Source organism: Triturus cristatus, chromosome 7 (genome assembly GCF_964204655.1).
Source record: "Triturus cristatus chromosome 7, aTriCri1.1, whole genome shotgun sequence".
NCBI classification, from domain to species: domain Eukaryota; kingdom Metazoa; phylum Chordata; class Amphibia; order Caudata; family Salamandridae; genus Triturus; species Triturus cristatus.
The window spans coordinates 1,780,074,183-1,780,098,333 of record NC_140590.1 but is presented as its reverse complement, the minus strand read 5'-3'; positions in this window follow the sequence as shown (position 1 = coordinate 1,780,098,333).

The window sequence follows — 24,151 nt, the reverse complement described above, 5'->3', positions numbered from 1 at the left end:
CTGGATGAGAGAAAGTAAAGCTTAATCATGGTGGCTATGGATGAATTAGAATGAAAGGATGAATGAATATTTGGATTGTTTGCATGAATGAGCAAGGCAGCTCTTCACATTGAGGATCATGCTGCTCACCTACCTTGCTTACTTTATGTAGGGTTATCAAAGCTATGGTTCAAAGTGGAGGGTATTTTTTGTTCTTTGTTCTACTCCCTTGACTTTCTGTATTTGTTAAGTGAGACAAATTTGTCCCACCCATAATTCATCACCCCTCCCCACGCATTGCATTTTGCCACCTATAACCAAAGTGCAGTATGGTTCAATTTGTGATGGCAGAGTTGGTTGTGCAATGTGGTCTGCTTCAGTTAATGCAGCACTTACAATGTTTTCAATGCAAACCAAACATACAAGTTGTGGTTCCCTTCTCCCACTCAGTCACCTCTCAGTACTTCCCTTCTTTATTTTTTCCTAAGTTTTTCTGTCCCAGCCTACCAAATTAGAAAATTAATTGTTGGCATGTGCCACATTTGATTTTATAACCATGTGAAGTAATTCCAGACTACATTTCTTGGTTTCCCATAACAGATTTATGTTTTTCCTCTTCAGATTTTTCCCTTTCGACTTCTGTTGACCAGTACAGTGACTGAATAAGCCAAAGATGATGAATCGTTGATCAGTGTAGTGGCCACTTTATATAAAAAAAGCTCTACCTTACCCACCCAATCCCTCTACCCTATCTTGCAGGAGAGTAAGTCAAGATTGTTTTCCTTGCTTACTGCCCAGCGAACCCACTGAATAAAGTGGGAGTGAGTGCATGTTTTGATTTCAAGTTTGGCTTATGGGATACACTGTGACAAGTGTGCCAAATACAATCTATATAGCCCGTTCCTTTCCTTGTAGTGCAGTTCATAAATTTCCCCAACGTCTACTTACAGAAGACATGAAATTATCCGCATTTAATTTCAGAGGTATGTGATGTAGATTCGTAGTTATTATTCATCTGATCTTTGGAGTCAGGGTAGAAAGAGAAATGTATTTAGAGAAAAGCAGGGCCATTGGAATTAAAAATAGATAATAGTTAACTACAGCTGCTCCCGCTGCAGACTGTAGCAAAATACCTGATGTGCTGGCTATCAATGAGCATGGCTTTATTATTTCAGCACAACGTATAATCCATAGATAAATAATGGCTCTGCTTATTAATGAGAGGTCATTTATTTTTGCCCTCAAAGTGTCTGTTGATAGTTACCTGAAAAGATATTAGAAGAAAAAGAAATCCAATCACCATTTTTTAATTCAGTGTTATTCTGCCTTGATACTTTTCTGCCACACAGCCAGCGTTTTTATGCAAGGCATGTCTGGGTAAAACAAAATTGGCCATGTGACTCTTCTAATCATAATCACATCAAATTCTGATGGCTCTAGGGGACCAGAAATGCACTGCTACTGTGCCTCCCATCAATTGAATACAATTGTTTGCAGAGAGCATTATTTACAATTTGTTTTTTGTTTTGCTTAATATAGCTACTCCTGCTGGTCCAGCTATACCACCCACCAGGGAGGAGATAGCAGCCCATCTGCAGTAGCAAAGGCTAGAGCACATCCAGAAAGAATACCCATACTGGTGGTTCTGGAAGAGAAGGAGTAGGAAATAAATTCCTCGCAGCTGGTGCCCAGTGCAGTCGCTGCCGATCAGCCTCCAGCCTCCCTGCCATTGCATCACCAGCATTGCCGCCAGATGGAATCAGCAACTGCTGCCACCCCCTTCAACACTGACAAAAGGCCTTTGCTGCGCCGCATCCTGCAGCGGCTTGACACCATTGATAGTTGGCTTGCTACGATGGAGTATTGCCTGGACCAGCTCCATACTAACATCTGCAATGCCTTTTTTAGCCCTTATTTTATTATGTGTTTTGTTGGAGGGACTTGTTTCTTGGGCTAGTTTGAGAGGGAAGAAAGAGAGTTGGGATAGGGTTTGACTTTCTTTGGACATTTTGAATTTTGGGACATTGGGGCTTTGGTCTGTTTTATTTGGGAAGATGGGTTGCATGTTGTATGGGTGGAGAGTGTGGGCTTCTTTGTAAAAAAAAATAAAGGGGTAACAATTTTATTTAATTGAAATGTATGCCTGTAGTAGTTTATTTACTTTGCACTGCTGCCTTCAGCTTTTATGCAGCCTATTTATTTGCTTGTAAGAGACAATGTAGCGCTTAGTTATAGAGTTATACCTCTCTAAGTATAGTGACAATTACGGGGGATGCTGCCAGGACCTATATTGTTTAAAACAACCTAGACAAAACAATAGTAGCAGTTACTTAATTACTAAGTTAACTAGTTCACTTCACTCCATCGTAGTCTTACCTGAATATAGTTGAAGCAATAAGAACAGGGAAGGCGTCACAACTTCATAAACGACGCCCCACTTCCAGTTCAGCTCAGGTGAACTCCAACTGTAAGATTCTTCTGCACGATTAATTATCCATAATAGGCACCTAAATGGAAATAAAAAGACTGAATTGGTGGGTTATATCAAAGTTTTACAAAGATGTGACACCGGAGTACCACATGATGACACAACAAGAATTCCTGATAGTGACAAAATACAAAAAATAGCAATAGGGTAGTAGTAGTTTTTGGCTAGTGAGAAGCTAGTAGTAGCTTGCAAAATCCTCAAGTCATAAAGAATTGCTCAAAGTCTGGAGTTGCAAGTTTAGGTTAGGCACAAAGAAGGGGCGAAAGGTCAGGGCGCTAGACACCTGCACCAGTCAGTCTCGTATGCAACAGTTAGAACAACGGCATGGTGCAAAGAGCTGGGAATGTGACTTTCCTACGTTCCCACTAACTGAGAAAACCCAAAGCACATACAACAGAATTGGCTCTGCACTCAAAGATTGGCATACATTATTATTCCTCCAAATGTTGTATCCAAAAATTATATTAACACATAAAAGTCAACAAATGAATATAAGCAACATTGGTGTACTACCTTCCAAATAAATCAAGTTAATTGTCATATTGATTAAAACATATTCTTCCTTTATTATTTTTTCTTTTTGTTCCTGATTCCTTTTGTTAAAAAAACACAGTACCAAATTGATAGCCAAGGCTAGAAAGGTGCATACAAAACAAACATTAATAAATTCACTGTACAAATTTAAAAACACAATATTTACATATATTGCAAAACCACATTGAACCTGACTTCAAATCCAATTATTCAAATCATTTATAGTGCATTACAAGGAAGACAACTCGAATCTACATATTTACTATCACAATGATACCAAAGGGAGAGCAAGCCAAACTTACTGTTTTTAGTCATTATGAACCACTATTGGTTTATTTAAACAATCCATCAAAATAGTGTTGTAAATTTTCAAAAAAGAGAGGCATTCCTGTACCTAAGATCAGAAGCAAGAACTGTTTGAAAACAAACTTATTGTTGATTCCCTTATCACATTTTATCACTCACAATGTCTGTAACTATCGTAGGCATAGATCATTGAATATTCATTCATTACAAGTTAAATTTATTAATTTCATATATAAAAACGTACCTACATGCATTACATCTCTACTATATACATCCCTTAGCGATTAGTTCAACATACCTTTTATATATCTATGTATCTTAAAGAGACGCTTGACATCAAGTTTACTGTGGCAGAAGAAGCGCTTATGCAAGATGAATCTGAAAAAATGTTTTTTACGAGAGAAACAACTTTTAATGTAACACAGACGTAATCAAAAAGCCATCTTAAACATAATGATAGTGTCCAATAATAATCATAATCCCGCATACCTTAGTATTTTCCATTAAAGAAACACAAATATCATATGTCCGAAGTAGTGGACATTAAGTCTGTAAAGAAATATAAATGAAAATGTTATATCTGAAATGTTTCTACAAAAAATTAATAATAAAACGACAACAAGTTGAACACAAATTCAAGCGGGATATAGTATCCGTCACCCGACAACAACTACATCTTGAATGAAGAGCAGTCGCACCAACGGTGAAGCAAATGCAGAATGTACCACCATCTTTAAACAATACACAATGATTAAAGGCTTGTCCAGGATGGCATCGATATTATCATGTATACAACAATGTAGCCATCTTTAGCTGATATGGTCACTTTAGCATGCTAAAATATATTAGCAGTAGTAGAAGGTAAGTTGAACTAATCGCTAAGGGATGTATACAGTTGAGATGTAATGTATGTAGGTGCTTTTTTATATATAAAATGAGTAAATATTACTTGTAATTAATGAATATTCAATGATCTATTCATAAGATAGTTAAAGACATTGTGAGTGATAAAATGTGATGTGGGAATTAACAATAGGTTTGTTTTCAAACAGTTCTTGCTTCTGATCTTAGGTACAGGAATGCCTCTCTTTTTTAAATATTTAAAACAATGTTTTGATGGATTGTTTAAATAAACCAATAGTGGTTCATAATGACTAACAACAGTTAGTTTGGCTTGCTCTCCCTTTTGTATCATTGTGTTAGTAAATATGTAGATTCGAGTTATTTGAGTTGTCTCCCTTGTAATGCATTATAAATGATTTGAATAAATGGATTCAAAGTCTGGTTCAATGTGGTTTTGCAATATATGTAAATATTGTGGTTTTAAATTTGGATAGTGAATTTATTCATGTTTGTTTTGTATGCACATTTCTAGCCTTGAAAAAGTCCAGTAGGGATGAAATGCGCCGCATCGGCTATCAATTTGGTGCTGTGGTTTAAAAAAAAAGAATCAGGAACAAAAAGAATAAAGGAAGAATATGTTTTCATCAATCTGACGACTAACTTGATTTATTTGGGAGGCAGTACACGAATGCTGTTTATATTCAATTGTTGACTTTTATGTGCTATTATAATTTTAGAATAAAAAACTTGAATAATTAATAATGTATGCCAATATTTGACGGCAGAGCCAATTCTGTTGTAAGTTTAGGTTAGGCTTTTACTGTTGCGCAACACAAGGCCTTAATGATGATGCTGATGACTTACGTTCTTTGTTCTATATCTAAAATATGGATCACTTTCCATGTGCGGGTGAATAAATGGGGATGGTGTGGGCTATTGCGTAGAAGATCCTGAAGTAAGTTGGTGTTGCTTTCACCCCACCTGCCCTACTAAGGTGGCGATTCCGATCCGTTAAAAAAATTCCCCGTACGAATCGTATCCGGATTTTTTTCCGTACGAATCGTACAAGTGCCGTACAAACTGGCAAGTACAATTCGTATGTGAAAAAGTCCATACGAATCGCATTGGGTAAATTCCCCGACACGTCCTCGGGTCGGAAATAGTGTCCGACACGTCCCCGGACAGTTTTCTGTACGATTCGGAAAACTGAAGTCCGAGCGCGCAAGTACGATCCGTCCCATACATCCGAATGTACAACCCGATGGAAAAAAGACCGTCCGGAGCGAACTTCCATAGCAACCATGGAGACGTCCAAACATGTGCCCGCATATGCACCGAACACCCCCCCGCGCCCCCCGTATGTACGCGCCGTACCCCCAGCCCCCCGTGGATGGACGCGCCGTACCCCAAGACCCCACCTGTGTATGTATGGAGCATACCCCCACCCGTGTATGTACGGAGTGTACCCCCAGCCCCCCGTGTATGTACGGAGCGTACCCCCAGCCACCCGTGTATGTACGGAGCGCACCCCCAGCCCCCGTGTATGGACGGAGCGTACATCCAGCCCCCCGTGCATGGACGGAGCGTACCCCCACCCGTGTATGTAAGGAGCGTACACCCAGCCCCCCGTGTATGTAAGGAGCGTACCCTAAGCCCCCGTGTATGTACTGAGCATACCCCCAGCCCCCATGTATGTACGGAGCGTACCCCCAGCCCCCCGTGTATGTTCGGAGCGTACCCCCAGCCCCCCATGCATGGACGGAGCGTACCCCCACCCATGTATGTAAGGAGCGTACACCCAGCCCCGTGTATGTACGGAGTGTACCCCCAGCCCCCCGTGTACGTACGGAGCGTACCTCCAGCCCCCGTGTATGTACGGAGCGTACACCCAGCCCCCCGTGCATGTACGGAGCGTACCCTCACCCGTGTATGTAAGGAGCGTACACCCAGCCCCCATGTATTTACGGAGCGTACCCCCAGCCCCCCGTGTACGTACGGAGCATACCCCCAGCCCCGTGTATGTACGGGGCGTACCCCCAGCCCCCCGTGTATGTACGGAGCATACCCCCAGCCCCCTGTGCATGGACAGAGCGTACCCCCACCCGTGTATGTAAGGAGCATACACCCAGCCCCCGTGTATGTACGGAGTGTACCCCCAGCCCCCTGTGTACGTACGGAGCATACCCCCAGCCCCCGTGTATGTACGGAGCATACACCCAGCCCCCCGTGCATGTACGGAGTGTACCCCCACCCGTGTATGTAAGGAGCGTACACCCAGCCCCCCAGTATGTACAGAGCATACCCCCAGCCCCCCGTGTATGTACGGAGCATACCCCCAGCCCCCGTGTATGTACGGAGCGTACCCCCAGCCCCCCGTGTATGGACGGAGCATACCCCCACCCGTGTATGTACGGAGCATACCCCCAGCCCCGTGCATGGACGGAGCATACCCCCACCCATGTATGTAAGGAGCGTACACCCAGCCCCCCGTGTATGCACAGAGCGTACCCCCAGCCCTCCATGTATGTACGGAGCGTACCCCCAGCTCCCCGTGTATGTACGGAGCGTACCCCCAGCCCCCCGTGTATGGACGGAGCGTACCCCCACCCGTGTATGTACGGAGTGTACACCCAGCCCCCCGTGTATAGGCGGAGCGAACCCCCACCACCTATGGACCGTGCGGACCACCACCCTGCACGTGTCTGTACGCACCCTACCCCAGGCCCCTACACCAGCACCCTCACCCAGCATCGCGCATGTACGAGTCAGACCAAGCCGTAGCAAATGTCAGGACTGTACAACAACATGGCCCATGTACGCACCTTACAGACGCCAAAACACACTCGTACTGAACCAGGACACTGCAAAACAACACAAGGAGAGTCAAATCGAATCGCACAACACCACTAAACATGTCCAACAAGCCCAAATACATCCAATACACTGACCTGCAACAGCCAAACTGGTAAACAGAGGCCCATACCGCAACCACTCCTTATAACACACCCACCCAAAGTTCAAACACAGCCACACCCACAAAAGGACCAATAAAAAGGGCCCACACACACAAACCATGAGCCTTTGCAACAGATCCACTGCTGCCAGACCCCATAGACAACGCACTGCTCCATACTACAACCTCCAAGACACATTACACTTGCACACCTTCACACAACCACCATCAGAAACACCCCCTCATCACATTCACACACACACCTTCACAACCACACCCACACACCCACAGCCATCCACACCCACACCCCACACCATGCCCACAAACAAGAATCCAAAGTTCAGAAAGGAGGAGCTGGACATCCTTGACGATGAAGTCATCAGAGTCGAGCCACGGCTCTTTGGAACATTGGTCAGACAGACCAGCATAGTGGAGAAATCTTCCATGTGGCAGAGGATCGTCAATAATGTGAATGCTGTTGGGGCCACCAGAAGGACCAGGCATGAATGCCAAGCCAGGTGGTACGATCTGCGGAGGACGGTCCGCCGCAAAATGACGGATGAATATAACCAGGGGAACATCACTGGAGGTGGCCCGCCCCGCAGACCGGTACACTACCATCCCTGGGAGGAGAAGGTGATGTGCACGCTGCCGCCGGTGGGAGTACACGGAGTAGAAGGAGTCGCCGAGCCTGGTGAGTACACAAACAATTCACCTCACATGGGGGGAACGACATCCACAACCCAACTCCCAATAATGCATGCAACTACCCCAAAGCCATCACCGGACACAACCACACTCCAAAAACACGCACATGCCACTAGCAGCTCCATGCCCCATGCACCAAGGAAGGCTATGCCAAGTCACAGGCCACACAAAACACCAACACAAAACAGGATGTCCCTGATGGCGGGAGGGTGGGCCGCAACAAACACATTGTGCAACTCAGAAGCAGACACCAATGCCCTCAGCCCATATGGCCTAGGGCAGAGCTATACAAACAGTCTGTCCCCACACAGTACTGTGTCGCCTGCAAATGTTGGCCTTGTCGCAGGATGACATGGGTAGGAAGGCCCAATTTGCACATAACAGCAGCTAATGAACAGGCCTCACATTGAAAGAGTGTCAGCACACACCGCCGCAGCAGCGCAGACTCAGACACTCCGCACAATGGGGGCTGGGAGATTCGAAACAAAGCCACATGAACAAGCCAATGGCCTTTTGAAAGACCTGCAAACTGTGTGTGCCCAGGAAGCTGGGCTGAGGTGACAGAGGGTGACAGACAGACGGAGGGAGAGGGAGAGAGAGGGAGGGAGACAGAGGGCGACAGAGGGAGACAGACAGAGGGAGGAGGGTGACATAGGGAGGGAGAAAGGGAGACAGAGGGAGACCAAATCAGCCATGGGTGGTGTGGGCATGTCCGCTCGTCAGCAGGTGGACTGTGTGCATGTAGACAAGGTTTGGCAGTGCGTGAACCACCCCTTTTTCGTGTTGAAATCACTGGGCCATGTGTCAATCTGTGCACGAGTAGATCCTTGCTGCAGGCACAAACCTAACCTTACACCCAGTATACCCACTCACTGTGTTTGTTAGAACCCAGTCACAAATGCATAAGTTACCTACCTGCATCCTCAAATATATATGAAAATACACCATTTGCCCACGTACAGTGCAACATGTAAGGCGGTCCTGCGTGGCTTGCTACGCCCGCTCGCTACACTGCTGACTGTGTTCAAAAATGATGCATCAACAAAGAGTGTGTCACACATAGGTAAAGGGTTGAAAGCTGTGGCCAAGGGACATACCCATGCACAAGTGCACTGTGAGAGGAAAGCTAGACATATCCAACTACCCAGAGGAACTGTGCCAACTTTAATATGTATGAAACATGGATGTCGCATGTAACACAATTAACATTGTCTCTCTCTCTTACAGACAGGGCAACGTCGTCGATCTCCCCCCAACACTGGGGGGGGGGAAGAATCACAGGACCAGGCTCCGCGTGAAGATGATCCCACCGGCAGCGACGACTCTCACCACTCCGTGGATGACCCCGACCAACCTGGCCCCTCTGGTGCACAAGCACCTGCAGCACCTGTGTCAGGTACAACTGTGCCAACCACGACCCCCATTCCTGCCACATCCCAGGATACACCCTGGAGCCCTGCCCACACACAACAACGCAGCCAGTCTGACCAGGAGGGACAAGGGACTCCGGGCACCCAGGAGGAGGCAGGCAAACCCGCAAATGCCATCCCTCAGGGGTCCCGGAGACCCGAAGTGCCCACAACAGCAGGCCAGGCTCAAGTGGGCCAGGCTCAAGTGGGCAGGGGTGGTGGGAGTGGAGGACGGCGGAGGCGCCAACCTGACCAGCCAACTGAGGACCCGGAAATGTTACACGTCCGCAACATCCTGGACACATACCGGCGTGACACCAGGGGCATCAGTCAGGTTGTGTCCACCCTCACAGACATCAAGGGGACCCTCGAAGAGATGAAGACCCTGCAGGTCGAGCAACATGCCAGTCAACAGCGACACCAAGGACGGATGGAGGACAGACTGGCTGAGCTTGTGGCGGTGCAAACGGACCTGAGCCGTTCACTCCGTCGAATTGCCGAAAACATGGGCAACCCTCCCTGTGCCACCAGGCGAAGATCAACACCAGCCACAGGGAGGGATCAGGAGGAGGAGGATTCATCCGACGGAGCATCACAAGTATCGTCAAGGCCTGCTTCTGAGGGTCCCCGGAGGAAGGTGGGTCGTCCACGCAAAAGACCGTGAGAGTCAGCGGAACATCCCAGGTCACCTGGCCTGGCACCTGGCCCTCTGGCTCAACAGCAGCACATCATCAAATGACATTCTCTGCCACATGGACTTGCTGGTCACTGTCTGACCAATGTTGACAAAGACTGTGGCATGGACTCAGATGACTTTCAATGGCAAGGATACCAACTCCCCCAGTGAACTTTGGATTCTACACACCCGGAGAGCACCTCTTTTCATCACTCCCAAACACGTACCCCACCAATAATAAAATTCATCACAATCACGAGATGATGCCGTCATTTTGCATTATTCAATAACATGTGTGTGTTGTAATGTCTAACCATGCATGATTGTTGCAGTAACTCCAAACATCTACACCCTTTGGCTGAGTCTGGCACAGGACACACATGGGTCACAATGTATCATCCAATACAGACCTGGAGCACCATACTCACCCGTGATGGCCCAAACCAGCTGAGGGGGTGCCTGCACAACTGTGCGGACAGACCTATTTTGCAGAGCAACAGTCATGCGCAGAGGTCAGGGATCATGTGGAGTGTCCTGGGGTGGGAGTCCCAGGTATGTGTAGCCATGTGGGAGAACTATGTCCTGCATGCAGGAGTCAGGTGGATGTGGAGAATGGTGGCCAGGCCAAGGTTGGATGCATGGAGATGCCACAATGGGGTCTTGGATGACAGTGCCACAAGGTTGTGTTGGGGTCGTGGTCGGGGGCTGCATCCTGAGTGTGGGCGTGGATTGTGAAGGTCATCCGGCAGCTGGTAGTGATCCCTTGCAGCTATCTCTGTTGGACGGTGATGTGCCTGGGTCACCGGATTTAGAAGCTGAGCTGTGCAGATGCACCCTGGATGTGGACAAGTATCATGTGAGTTGTAACGTACTTGTCCGTAGAGGGCAGGGTAGGATTGGACACGGATGTTGTAGTTGACCTGGGGGATGGTCTGTCTTGCCTTGAGGTGGATTGAACTATGGATCTTGTGCATAATGCAGAGTGTGCTGCAGCCTGAGGTACAGATGCTGGTGATCAGCATAGCACATGTGAGCAAGCAATACATGGTGCACACCAGCTCGTGTGCGTGGACACTGGGTGCCTGTGCAGGGCACTTGCGGGTGGGACACAAGCAGTTGAGCCACCTGTAAGGGGACAGTCCACAGATGAACACCTCAGTCATGTAAAAGTCCAGCATCAGGTGGCTGATGTTCAGCCATCTGCCAATGGATACCATGCATTATTCTACATGAGAACTGGCAAGGACTGCGTCTTTGGGGAGGGTGAGGAGCACCTGGCTGTCAATGGGGAACCAGATGATGATGACATGCAGTGCACATGTCATGGTGTAGAGGGGGATCCTGGATTGTAGACTGACACGCTGAGACATGATACATGTGCCATGTGTCCCACAACGTCACAATACTACATGCAGAGGCCTGGAGTACCACTCCCATGGCCTTGTTGGGGTACAGAGCCGGTGGGGAGTAGGAGGGACATGACCTGGTTGGTGTGACAGGGCCTGGAAGGCATGCCAGCGCTGTGTAGGCAGTTGGAGTTGCACACTCATTATGCAAAGGTGTTGTGTCGCCGATTAGTGCATGCCTGAGTGCATGCAACAGATGTATTGGATGGACATTGCTTGGTGGGTGGCCTCAACATCATGGTGTAGCGTGATGTGGCACTTGCAAGGACATCAGGCACGTGCAATGTGCACGTAGCATGTGCTGACGGTCCAGCCTGTGCCACCGCAACTGTGTCACACACAAGCAGATTACACCCAAATCAATGGGTGGAGGGAGGAAGGGGGGTGCGTCTCAGAACGTAGCATGTGCTGACGGTCCAGCCTGTGCCACCGCAACTGTGTCACACACAAGCAGATTACACCCAAATCAATGGGTGGAAGGAGGAAGGGGGGTGCGTCTCAGAGGCGTATATGTGAGGCTAAATATAGAAACTCTGTGTGCCCTTGCTGCAGAGCCTGCAGCAGCTTGCGCCATGTCCAGAAAACCATGACACAAGTTGCACACAAAGACAAGGATGTCCGAAAGGAACTATGCAAAAGGTGTATGTAAAGGAAGTAGTGTCTGGTTCAACATGGCACACACACAGACAATGGATGCACATGCAGCACAGTGGCCGTGGGGGAGACTGACATGGCAAAATACCTACACAGCCATGGACATTATGCACAATACATATTATAATCCCTGACAAACAGCTTGCATCTTGCTACTCTACACATAGACTCATGTGCACAATCTCTGATGCCAGTATTGCCGCATGCACAGTGGCAAGAGACCACCATTGACAGAGATGAGGCACCTTGGAGGCAGAGGGACACCTTTATTAGTCATGTGTGCCGGAATGCAAATGCATCTATATTAACAGATGCACAGGTTCATGTGGATGAACCTGTGGGACCGACACTGGCACCCCCCTTTGCACCACAGATGCAAGAAATCCATTGAACTGGCACACAAGTGACGGTTTTGAGCTAAACACCCCCTGCTGTTCACGGAGAGGCTGCTATTCCCCATTGAGCCTCTGATGGGGATGTCCCACACTCTGTCAACCCGGTGCATCCCGTATGTTTCCGAGGGCAGTGTTACACACATTGATGCCTTCATCACAATCCACTATCCCATTACAGATGACTGTCACCAAGTGTGACTATCAATACAGGTGAATCCAGCTCCATGTCATGTGGGCCATGGTGATTAGACATATATGCAAAGTAACCAAACATGAACAGGAGCAGTGCACACACATTCAAAACAAATACCACAACCATAAAGCCGTGCTGAATCCCTTACCCTAAGGAGAATTTTCTACATGTCCGTGCATGTAACGCTGAATCAGCACACGTTGCTGTGTTCATGAGGATTAGCAGGAGCACAACTATGCCACCAGCAGACAGCATGCGCAAATACCTGGGGATGAGAGACACACAAGAAGTCAGGCAAAAGAAGCACATCCGCATGCATGGGTATGTACTCAATACGTATGAGGTAGTCAACATGCTAGGTGCAAATGATGTGTCAGGAAATACATTCTTCTATTGCACCATCACTCGAGTGACACATCCAAACACACCTCTGACTCACTTGGCATACATGCAGATGGACACACACATTGCAACACATGCCACACAAGGCTCAATGCGTGCACACTCAGACACTGGAACTCACCACTAAGCAAAGAAGTTGCGTATAAGCCAACTCCGGATGTCCTCTTCCTCCTCCTCCTCCTCCTCCACATCACTTGCCTCGTCACCAAGCCCTTCATCCTCCACGGGTGGATGTTTCTGCTCATCCGGATCCAGGATGAGTGGCACAGCTTTCTCCACTGCCATGTTGTGCAGCATGCAGCACACGAGGACGATTTTGCAGACCTTCACCGGTGCATATGGGAGTGCACCACCGGTCTTGTGGAGGCACCGGAATCGGCTCTTCAGGAGGCCAAATGTCCTCTCAATCACTCGCCTGGTCTGCCCATGGGCGTTGTTGTAGCGGTGATCGGCAGCCGTTCTGGGGTTGCGGAGTGGCGTGATCAGCCATGGCATGTTGGGATAGCCAGAGTCCCCTACATGGAAACATCATGGACAGAATTGCGTCAGGAGAAGCAGTAAGACAGAAAGATGACGCTACATACAGGACTGACAGAGTATACCCACCAACAATACATGCTCGTTCGTTGCGCAGCTGCAGCATCATTTCAGGCACCCTGCTACGCCTCATGATGTAGGCATCGTGTGCTGATCCTGGAAAACGAGCACAGACATGGGAAATCACCATGTTGGCAAGACACACCACAAGGGCATTAATGGAGTGGTAATGTTTTCTGTTCCTATAGGCTACCTCCTGTGCCTGTGGTGGTACCAAAGCCACATGTGTCCCATCAATGGACACAATGACATGGGGCATCCCTCCCAGGGCATAGAACTCACCCTTGACACCTGTCAACTGCTCAGGAGTTGGGAACTTGATGAACTCATCCAGGTGAACCAACATGGCCTCTAAAAAATCATGCAGGACACAGCTGAACATGGTCTGGGACATGCCACCAACATGAGCTATGGTATATTGAAACGTACCCGTGGCAAAGAAATGTAGGGCTGCCATCACCTTCATCTTGGGTGTCAGTGCAGTAGGATACCTGTGTAGTGGTTGGAGGTGTGGTGCCAGCCTTGCAGTCAAGTTCTCAATCAACAGTCGGCTGAAGCGGTAGCGGCGTATACAGTCATGTTCCCTCAGGTCAGCCAAGTCTGGCATTGGTCGGGGGAGAGGCGGTGCCCTGCAGTAATTTGGAAGGGACAACAAAGAGTGAGTACAGTACACCAACAATGTCAATGTACTGAGCACATGTTCAACAGGCAATACACGTATGCTACATACAGAGTCCGGTCTGTGCAATATATCCTGGACACGTATGCCAGCCAGGTGACACTCCTACCAAGAGCCAGCTACAAACGTGGATTCTCAAGCTCAACATTACATGGCATGTAACTAGTTGTGGGCCAGTGTAAGGGAACAGGCAGACACATTACAGGAGTGACAGACATCCACATATGTGCAGATGAAGGTTGTTTATCATACAAACAGGTTGCGGAACACTAGAGGCACAGGTCACATGTCCTTTGAAAAAAGGACACACCACACAGCTTGCCATGAAGGGGTACATGTCAAAGACTGATCACACATACATTGAGACTACGCTGAAATGTCCTTGTCTTGCAAGTCCATGTTCGATGCATACATACACACGTTACATCTGATTCCACATGTGGCCTGGTGTGCGTAATAGTGTGCCATGCCCATCTACACACAGACACATGTTGGATGCAGCAACTGCAAATGCATTTGACAGAACACCAACAGCAAGCTTATGGAAACACATGACACACACATGACATAGTCACATCGTGCAACGCGGGTAGTCACATGTCAGGTGTAATTATCCGTGTACCTGGCATCAGGGGACAGTTGCGGGTGTTGGTGACTGTGCCATGCCAGTGACGCATTGCTCACCAAGTCTGTACTACCTGCACACATGTCAAAGGAGTGAAGGGGATGTGTGGCACATAGTGCACCATCACACATGACATGTGTACACAGCTCATCACACATCTATTGTCTTCAAACATGAGGAGATATGTGCCACATCACAGCCTGACACACCTATGCCCGAAACATGTAGGAATGCACTGACAGAGTCTTGATGTCCAGCCTTGGCCAAGTATGACAACTCAATTCCACTCTGTGTGCCGCAGGTCACCAGTGGAAGGAGTGAAACGCACCGTACACATGCTCTGAGGGCGTGTGTAGGGTCCGTATCACTATGGGAGTGCTGCTGTAGGCGTACGCCATGGTGATACGGACCGTATGCGCATGTGTAGGGTCCGTATCACTATGGGAGTGCTGCCGTAGGCGTACGCCATGGTGATACGGACCGTACGTGCGTGTGTAGGGTCCGTATCACTATGGGAGTGCTGCCGTAGGCGTACGCCATGGTGATACGGACCGTACGCGCGTGTGTAGGGTCCGTATCACTATGTACACCATGGTGATACGGACCCTACACATGCGCGTACGGTCCGTATCACCATGGCGTATGCCTACGGCAGCACTCCCATAGTGATACGGACCCTACACACGCGCGTACGATCCATATCACCATGGCGTACGCCTACGGCAGCACTCCCATAGTGATACGGACCCTACACACGCACGTACGGTCCATATCACTGGAGTAGTGGTGCCCTAGGGCCGTGGAACGCACTGTACCTGTGTGTGAATAGTGAAATTACATAGGGGACACATGAGGGACAAGTATAAGGGCCTAAATGCATGCTGGTTGTCATGGAGACCGAGTTTCAAGTTTAAAATTTTGCATCAGGTGGCCAGCAAAAGTCGGTTGGAGACAATATACAATGTTGCAAAGTGGTTGTTGACTTGACATCATGCTCCATTTTTAAAACATGCAAAGGCACACACTGGGGTAGGTTTAAAGGGATTGGAGGAAACGTAGGATGCAAATGAGACTGAACAATCACTCTGTACTCCTGTCAATGAAACAGGCCAGCAAGGCAGAAATAAGGCAGCCAGGTCCCATGAGAGAGCACTTGCCTGCATATCCTTTCATTCCACACCACTGCTGCTGCTCGTGATTCCTCTGGCACCATGTCCAGGTCTGTGGAGAGGGCCCAGCCATTCACTCTGGAGGAGAATGTGGCCCTGCTGGATTTGATCCTCCCACAGTACCCCATGTTGTATGGTCGACCAGGGGAGCAGGTGAGTGCTGACTCCACTAGCTTAGACTGTGCCCATTTTTAGTGACTGTGACTTCTGGCATTGTGTCCAGGTGTGACAGACATGCAATGTTCTTTAGAGTGGGTCCCAGGGGGAGGAATGCCTCATGTCTCCCATGCAGGGCATGCTGTAGTGCATGTCTGCACTCCTCACTTGCATATTGTTTACTGTGACAATCACTGCATGGTGCATGCCACATTCAGCCTGGTTAATCCTCTTGGGAATGTTGTTTCTACAGTCCGGATGTGATTCTGTGGTCCCCCCAGTGTGACAGGTGACTGTACCCACAGATGTGTGTGAGTTGAGTGTATCTGTGGTGAGAGTGTCCAAATGATGTGTTCGTCCCCTGGAAATTGGTGTGTGTGTAAGTCCCCTGTCATGTGGGTGAGTGTCTATGTGGAGTGTTGCACCCCAGCTGCATGAGGGATGCATATACCCTACCCATCTGATCTGAGCAGGGAGCAGTGCTGTGTGTCTGCCGTGCTGAGCCAGCCCCACACCTGTGACAGCCCCCAGTCTAGTGGCACATGTGCAGAGTGAGGTTTGTACCCGCAGTTGGCAATGGCAGGTGATTGTCCTGTGCCTGTGTGTGTCTGTGTACTCTGCTGAAGTTGCGTCAGTGGCCTGGGGCATGTGACTGCTTTGAGGTGCGTTACATAATCGTGGTGTAGCTTGTGATGCACAGTGTGAGCCTGGATCATTGATTGTGTCGCACCCCTCATGCCACCTGTGTACTTTCAATGCCACATAGTGCATTTGGCCTTCCCCAGAGGATAATGTCCCTATGACAAAGGTGCAATGAGTTGGCTGCATACTATGCCCTGTTCAAACCAGCACAATTGTTCTAATGTGTGTCTCTGTGACATTTTGCAGGTGTATTAAAGTATTCTCACTTTTGCATCCTCACAGGTAGGCGTCTATGCCAAGGGGGAGATATGGAAGCAAGCCGTCAGTGCCCTGAGGTCGGTGGATGGTCGAAGGCGGCGCCTGGACCAGGTGAGGAAACGCTGGCAGGATATCCGGTGCTGGACGAGGAGGATCGCACGGGTCCTGCTGGGGGACTCACCAGAGAGCCACAAGAACCGTGGGCGCCGGCGCCTGACCCACATCCATAAGCGTGCGCTGGCGGTGGTCTTCCCTGACTTGGATAGGCGCTTACAGGAGAAGCAGCAGCAGGAAGGGGGTAGGTACATGTGTGTTTGTTGTGTGTCACCAGCTTTTGGAAGTGCGCAGTTGCATGAATACACTGCCAGGGTTTATATGTGCAGTGCAGATCCTGTTCACCAAAGTCAACCCGTGCTGTTCTTCCTCCCTTCCCCTCCTTGACATGTGTTCCCTGGTCTGTGTGTAGTCACTCTTGCACCAGGTTATCTAGGCTTCCAGGTTATCCAAGTGCCCAATGCTTGCAGCATCATATGTGGGGGTGGTGTGTAACAGGTTTTAGGACCTTGCCTGTGCCCTGTCCAGTTCAGTCATTGTGGGGTCCATGTTATTTGGCACTGATGCTGAGTCCCGACATAGGAGTGTGTCTTAAAAGTGTACTGCCTTACAGCATGCATGTCCAATGTTGTGCCCTCAGACATGATGTGCATGAGTGGGAGATATGCATGGTGCAGGGACGGTTGCTTCAGTTGCAGTCATATCCATCCAGGACCATGGAGGAGTGTGGCCACTACAGTCCCCTGGGGCACCTTTTCCTAGGTATCATGTGTGTCATCCAACAATGTGGACATTCTCTGTGTCTGCACCATAGGTTGGGCTCTGTGGCATTGTACCCTGGCCCAATTTGTATTTACGTTACGTGTGCTACATGTGTCCACTGTACAGGGTGACCTAATTTTGCTTGTGCATACTCACAGTGGCCAGTGCCTGTGTGTCTTGATACAACTATCTGATGATGGTTGTTCGTCAATAATATGTGTGGACAGGCGCACGAGGGGTATTTTGTGTACTATCAGGATTTATTGAAGGGCATGTTTTTTATCCCAGAGTAAGAGGTGTAAGTACTTCCTCTGTCTGAATCACATTGTCTCAGGTAGGGGGGGTTTGTGCGGGCAAGGCCAACATGTCCAAAGCTTATGTATCCTTGCCAGGTCTGGCCTGTGTGTGATGTTTGTCTGGACATACACTCAACATGCAGTGACCCAGTCATTTTGCCCATGATTTAATGTACTTGTTAAGCAGCATGTGCCAAAAGTGAAAAGACATGGTTCCTGCTCATCCCTTTTTTGGCAACGGTGTGTGGTCCAGATGCTGTGCTCGAGTGTCCCCAGAGCCTAGCTCCTCTGTCTAATTTGATATCAAGTTATTTGCTGTTGTGTCATGCTCTCCATTGTTTCTCAGTGGCATGGTGGGTCAACCAACTGTATGTTGCAGGGCCTACATATGTGCGTAGTATTGTAGATGTTACTCATGTTGCTTTTCATGCAATGCACTGTAAGCTATGTAGCATTGAATCATGTGTAAAATGTATACAGGTGTATGATTATTTCCTGTCTCTTCACCTTGCCCACAGCATTGACGGGGGACACCGAGGGAGACACTGGCACGGACCTTGAGGAGGGATCGAGCACCAGTGCCACCAGTGCTGGCGAGTCTGGCTCAGCGAGTGGCACGGAGGCCGAGCGGAGTGAGGCGGAGGACCTGTCCAGTCCCACCACCGACTATGACGCTGACGGGTCCGAGGCTGAGCTCCAAGAGGGGGCGGAGGCTGCTCCCACAGCTGAAAGCAGCACTCCATCTGTCGCCGTCCCCTCCATTTTCATCACCGGCCTCCCACTTGCTCGGGTCCCTTACGTCCGTGCTAGGCAACAACATGTCTCCTTCGTGCCAGGCACCGCACCCCCTGCCCCTGTCTCCACTGCTGCCGTGAATGCCGAGTCTGTGGACATTCTGCGCCAGTTGCAGGTTGGTCAGACATCGCAGCTTAATGTCCTCCATGGCCACACCAGACTGATGACACAGATGGTGTCGTACATGGAGGGCATGTCAGCTGCGATGTCTGACCAACGCATGTTGCTGAGGTCCATAGACTCAACACTGACTGCAGCAGTGGGTCTCCTGCAGTGCTGCGTCCCCCCCTACCCCTGAACCATCCACACTCCCACTCCCATGCCTGTCCCAAGCACACCCAGACGTCCCCATGCACGTATCCCACCAGACACAGGCAGCACACCACCAGGGAAGTCCAAACGCACACCTCCTGTCACGCAGGCACAGGGTGAAGTAGGCACACCCACTGGGTGGGGGGGCAGACGGAAGACACGCAGCCACAGTGGGAGTCCACATTCCTCACGACCCACTTCCTCCAAATCCACTCCCCTCAGCTCTCCTGTCCAAAAGTCGGACAAAGAGTCAGTCCTTCCCAGTCTGTCCATCGGCCCCAGTGTGGCACCACCCCGCAAGCGGTGGGGGCAGGACACGGGCATGGTACTTGAGTCCCCCCCCTGTCCACACCCTCCCCCAGTAGCGCTGCGCCCCATCCCTCTGACCCCCCCCTCCTTGGGGCCTGTGGTTCCATCGGGTGCAGGGAGACGCTGGGGGACCTTGCAACCATGTGCAGCGCCATCCTAACCACCACCTTTGGCGCTGCCCCACCCCTTGTGGTAGAGTCCTCTGTCCCTGCACCCACAACGCCTACCCTTGCTCCTCCTGTCCCTGCGGTGCCTGGTCCTTCCCCCCCACATGATGCCCCCCCCCTGTGGAAGAAAAGGAACTATGAACTGTGCAGGCAAGCTAGGGGACACACGTCCCAATGTGTCCCCCACCAGGAATTCATATATGGACTGCCCTATGGGCCTTGTAAATATTGTACATTTCAAGAGTTTTTATTTTCTGCTGAATAAAGCATATTTTTTTTCCTTTGGACATAAATGCTTTTCTGGTATTGCTGTTGGTGGTGCTGTTCCCTGATTTGGGGTGTTGATAATGTGTTAGGTGTCTGGGAAATGTAGTAGTGTGCTGCTCATGGGCCGGAGCCTGGTATCTGTGTGCCATCACAAGGTATTTGCAAAAAAACTTTGGTCATGTAAGCTCTTACTGCATGGTGCCATTGTCCCAAGGTGTGTTCCTTCCTCTGTGGACCCTGACATCTTCCATGCAGGGTGTTTCCCAATTGCTGTGCTGAGCTGTGTCTACATTTCCTGGGTGTGTGACGGATCCCTTCAACTTTGGCCATGCATGCTCAGCAATGTCTCCACCTGCATCATTTGTGGCATCCTTGGTGGTCACTGTACTTGTGTATGGAGTATATTGACATGAATTCATGTGGACATGTTCCCTTTTCCGCACTATGCATGTGTGTACTCCCAGCCTCGCACACATGTGTTACGTGTTCTGCAGGGTCTTTGGGCACCTGACTGACAATTGTGGGCATTGTATCTGTGGGTACTCCACCCTTTTATTTCCATGGCCACTGCTGGGAGGCCTCTGCACCCACCCCTCCTATGTGTGGGCACTGCTGGGAATGATAGGCACCCACCCCTCCTATGTCTGGGCACTGCTGGGGGGACTCTGCACCCACCCCTCCTATGTCTGGGCACTGCTGGGAGTGATAGGCACCCACCCCTCCTATGTATGGGCACTGCTGGGGGGACTCTGCACCCACCCCTCCTATGTGTGGGCACTGCTGGGAGGCCTCTGCACCCACCCCTCCTATGTGTGGGCACTGCTGGGAATGATAGGCACCCACCCCTCCTATGTGTGGGCACTGCTGGGGGGACTCTGCACCCACTCCTCCTATGTGTGGGCACTGCTGGGAGGACTCTGCGCCCTCCCCTCCTATGTCTGGGCACTGCTGGGGGGACTCTGCACCCACCCCTCCTATGTGTGGGCACTGCTGGGAGTGATAGGCACCCACCCCTCCTATGTGTGGGCACTGCTGGGGGGACTCTGCACCCACCCCTCCTATGTGTGGGCACTGCTGGGAGGACTCTGCACCCACCCCTCCTATGTCTGGGCACTGCTGGGAGTGATAGGCACCCACCCCTCCTATGTCTGGGCACTGCTGGGGGGACTCTGCACCCACCCCTCCTATGTCTGGGCACTGCTGGGAGTGATAGGCACCCACCCCTCCTATGTCTGGGCACTGCTGGGAGTGATAGGCACCCACCCCTCCTATGTGTGGGCACTGCTGGGGGGACTCTGCACCCACCCCTCCTATGTGTGGGCACTGCTGGGAGTGATAGGCACCCACCCCTCCTATGTCTGGGCACTGCTGGGACTGCTGGCCACACACCCCTATGTGTGTGTCCACTGGCGTGGTACGACCCGTACCCACGTCCTAAAGGGCTGGGTACGGGCCGTACCCCTACGTCACCCCAACTATGGGGGTACGGGTCATACCCACGTCCCAAAGGCATGGGTACGGGCCGTACCGCCATTGTTGGGGTGCCGTAGGGGTACGGGCCGTACCCACGTCCCAAAGGCATGGGTACGGGCCGTACCGCCATTGTTGGGGTGACGCAGGGGTACGGCCCGTACCAATGCCTTTGGGACGTGGGTACGGGCCGTACCCCTACGGCACCCCAACATTGGGGGTACGGGCCGTACACACGTCCCAAGGGCATGGGTAAGGGCCATACCGCCATTGTTGGGGTGACGTAGGGGTGGCCGTGGTACGACCCGTACCCACGCTCTTAAGGCGTGGGTACGGTGCGTACCACAATTGTTGTGTTGCCGGTTTGCGTCCATGTCGACTTCCGTAGTGGCGGGACGCAGGCCTTGGTGGATACGCCCCCACCCCCTTAAGTGACCAGGCCCTGGAGGTCAGGTATGTACAGGGCATGTATGATTTTGACCTTGGGTGGGTGTAATGTTTCCTGCCCCTGCCCCCCCTTTGCCCCTGGGTGTTGTTCTGACCTTCTGCGGCGTCTGCGTCGGTTCCTGTGTAACAGGTGGACTGCTATGAGGGCCGGGATGACACGTAGGTTGGGGTCCATGGCTGTCCGTCGTGTACAGGTGCTCCTTCTGCGCGTCGCCCTGATTTCCCGGCAGTTTTTGGCAGCCGGAAAATATAATCCGTGCGGAGTGACGTCGGTACGAATCGTACTTCCTGGTTCATGAAACGCTGCCTGAATGCGTCCGGACGTCACGTCCGCGGTGTCCCGGATCGGAATTGTGGCTATGTTTGTCTGGGTCTGTGAATTTTGCGATTCGTACGGAAATGGTGTTTCCGTACGAATCGTACTTGCATGTTTGTAATGTTTTTTTACCGGGTACGAGTCAGACGGAGAAAACGCTCCGTCCGACGGTTCGTACCTGGTTTCTCCAGGATCGGAATCTACACCTAAGTGTGTGATCCATTGTTGGGATAAATTAAGCCACACCTCAATAAATCACACTGCCCGGGGAAGAGGCTTAGGTGTTTGATGACTGGATGGGTAAGGGTATTTAAGGAAAGGTTTGACACAGAGAAACACTAAACAAGGACAACATTAAACTGGGCAGTGAGCAGCACATCCTTCGTCATCATTCTGTTGTGGAAGGAAACAAAGGAATGAGTATGACAGAGTACAGATACATGCATTTCAAACTGTCCTTCTGCCCCCAAGACCCAAGTTATCGGATATCTAAATGTTCTGTCTTCTAGGTAGGGAGTGAACCCACCCTCCCTGTTTGCCAAATATGATTGTTAAAAGAAAAAAGGATACTGTATTTTAAAATAGGTTGGTGCATCCCCTCAGAAATGTCCATTGATTTTGAGTGTCCGTCTGGACTGGTCCAGTAGGTAAGCAGGAGTGTTGAGCTTATCTTTCGGCATTCATTCGTGTAGGAGAATAGAAGGCCTTTGGTGTTCTAAAACAGAAACTGTATTTTAGAGTCAAGGAGAAGGACAGAAGAAAGGTAAGCCTCATGAGTAGGGAGTTTAGGTATTAGGTATTCATCTTTGACACAGCAACACATTGGAATTTGGTATTGGCACTCTTGTAAATCAACAATCTTCTGGGACAGACGTGCTAGTGCTACATGATGCAAAAAGGGGTTGGTAATAGGAATGGGAGGGGGCAGGCATTGTCTCCAATATCACAGTGGAATTGTGGAGGCTTCTTCAATGCATACTGGTCCAACAGCAATATATGTCACTAAAAATTGTGGGACAGTGTAAATCCGACACAAAAATAATAATGTTCCACTGGCTATTTAAAAAAAAAAAGATAAACATTAAAAGAGAAGTCATTAAAAAAGTTCGAAAAGGCCACTGGCATCCTTAGTAAGTCTGGGCGGTGAACTCTGCTCCGCTCGCAGAGTTTGCGGAGTTTTCTGCACTCCACGTTGAGTGGAGCTCGCGGAGTTCTGGAAAACTTTGCTCCGCGTAGCAGAGAAGACTTTTGTTCCTCGCTCGCACTCATCAACATCAAGTTGGCGAGCTCGAGCGTGGAAAATTCACCTACTGGCGAAATCTTTCCTCCTTCGCGATCATCAACGTCAAGTTGGTGAGCGTGAGCATGGAAAATCAACCTCCCAGCGAGATTTCTCAACTCGGACGGTCAGATTTCTAATTGCGAGTGGCCGTGTATGCTCGTGACCGCTCGCATTGAGAAACCGTCTGTTTGCATTGGGAAAGCTGCAGCTCGGGTAAAAAATCTACTCGAGCGGCAGAAAGGAAACCGCACCTGCTTGCGCTGTGCATGGTGCCATTCGTGATGATTGCACAGTTCGGGCAAACACCTGGATTGAAAGTCACCATGAACAGTATTGATCTAACGCACTCCGCTTGCGGAGTTCCACATACCGTGGCTGAGATTTTTTTGCACTTCGAGGGGTTCCACGTAACGAACTCCACGAACTCCACCCAGCCTTAATCCTTAATGCAGGAAATGGAGTTCTTCCTCAAACTCAGGTGGTTCACCCAGAAGTTAGGCAGCTAACACACTTGATTCTGACCAATCATTCTCCTCCTGTGCTGTTTAAGGAATGGTGTAAATGTGTGGTATGAAATGTAGGTTAACTTTGATCATAGTCAA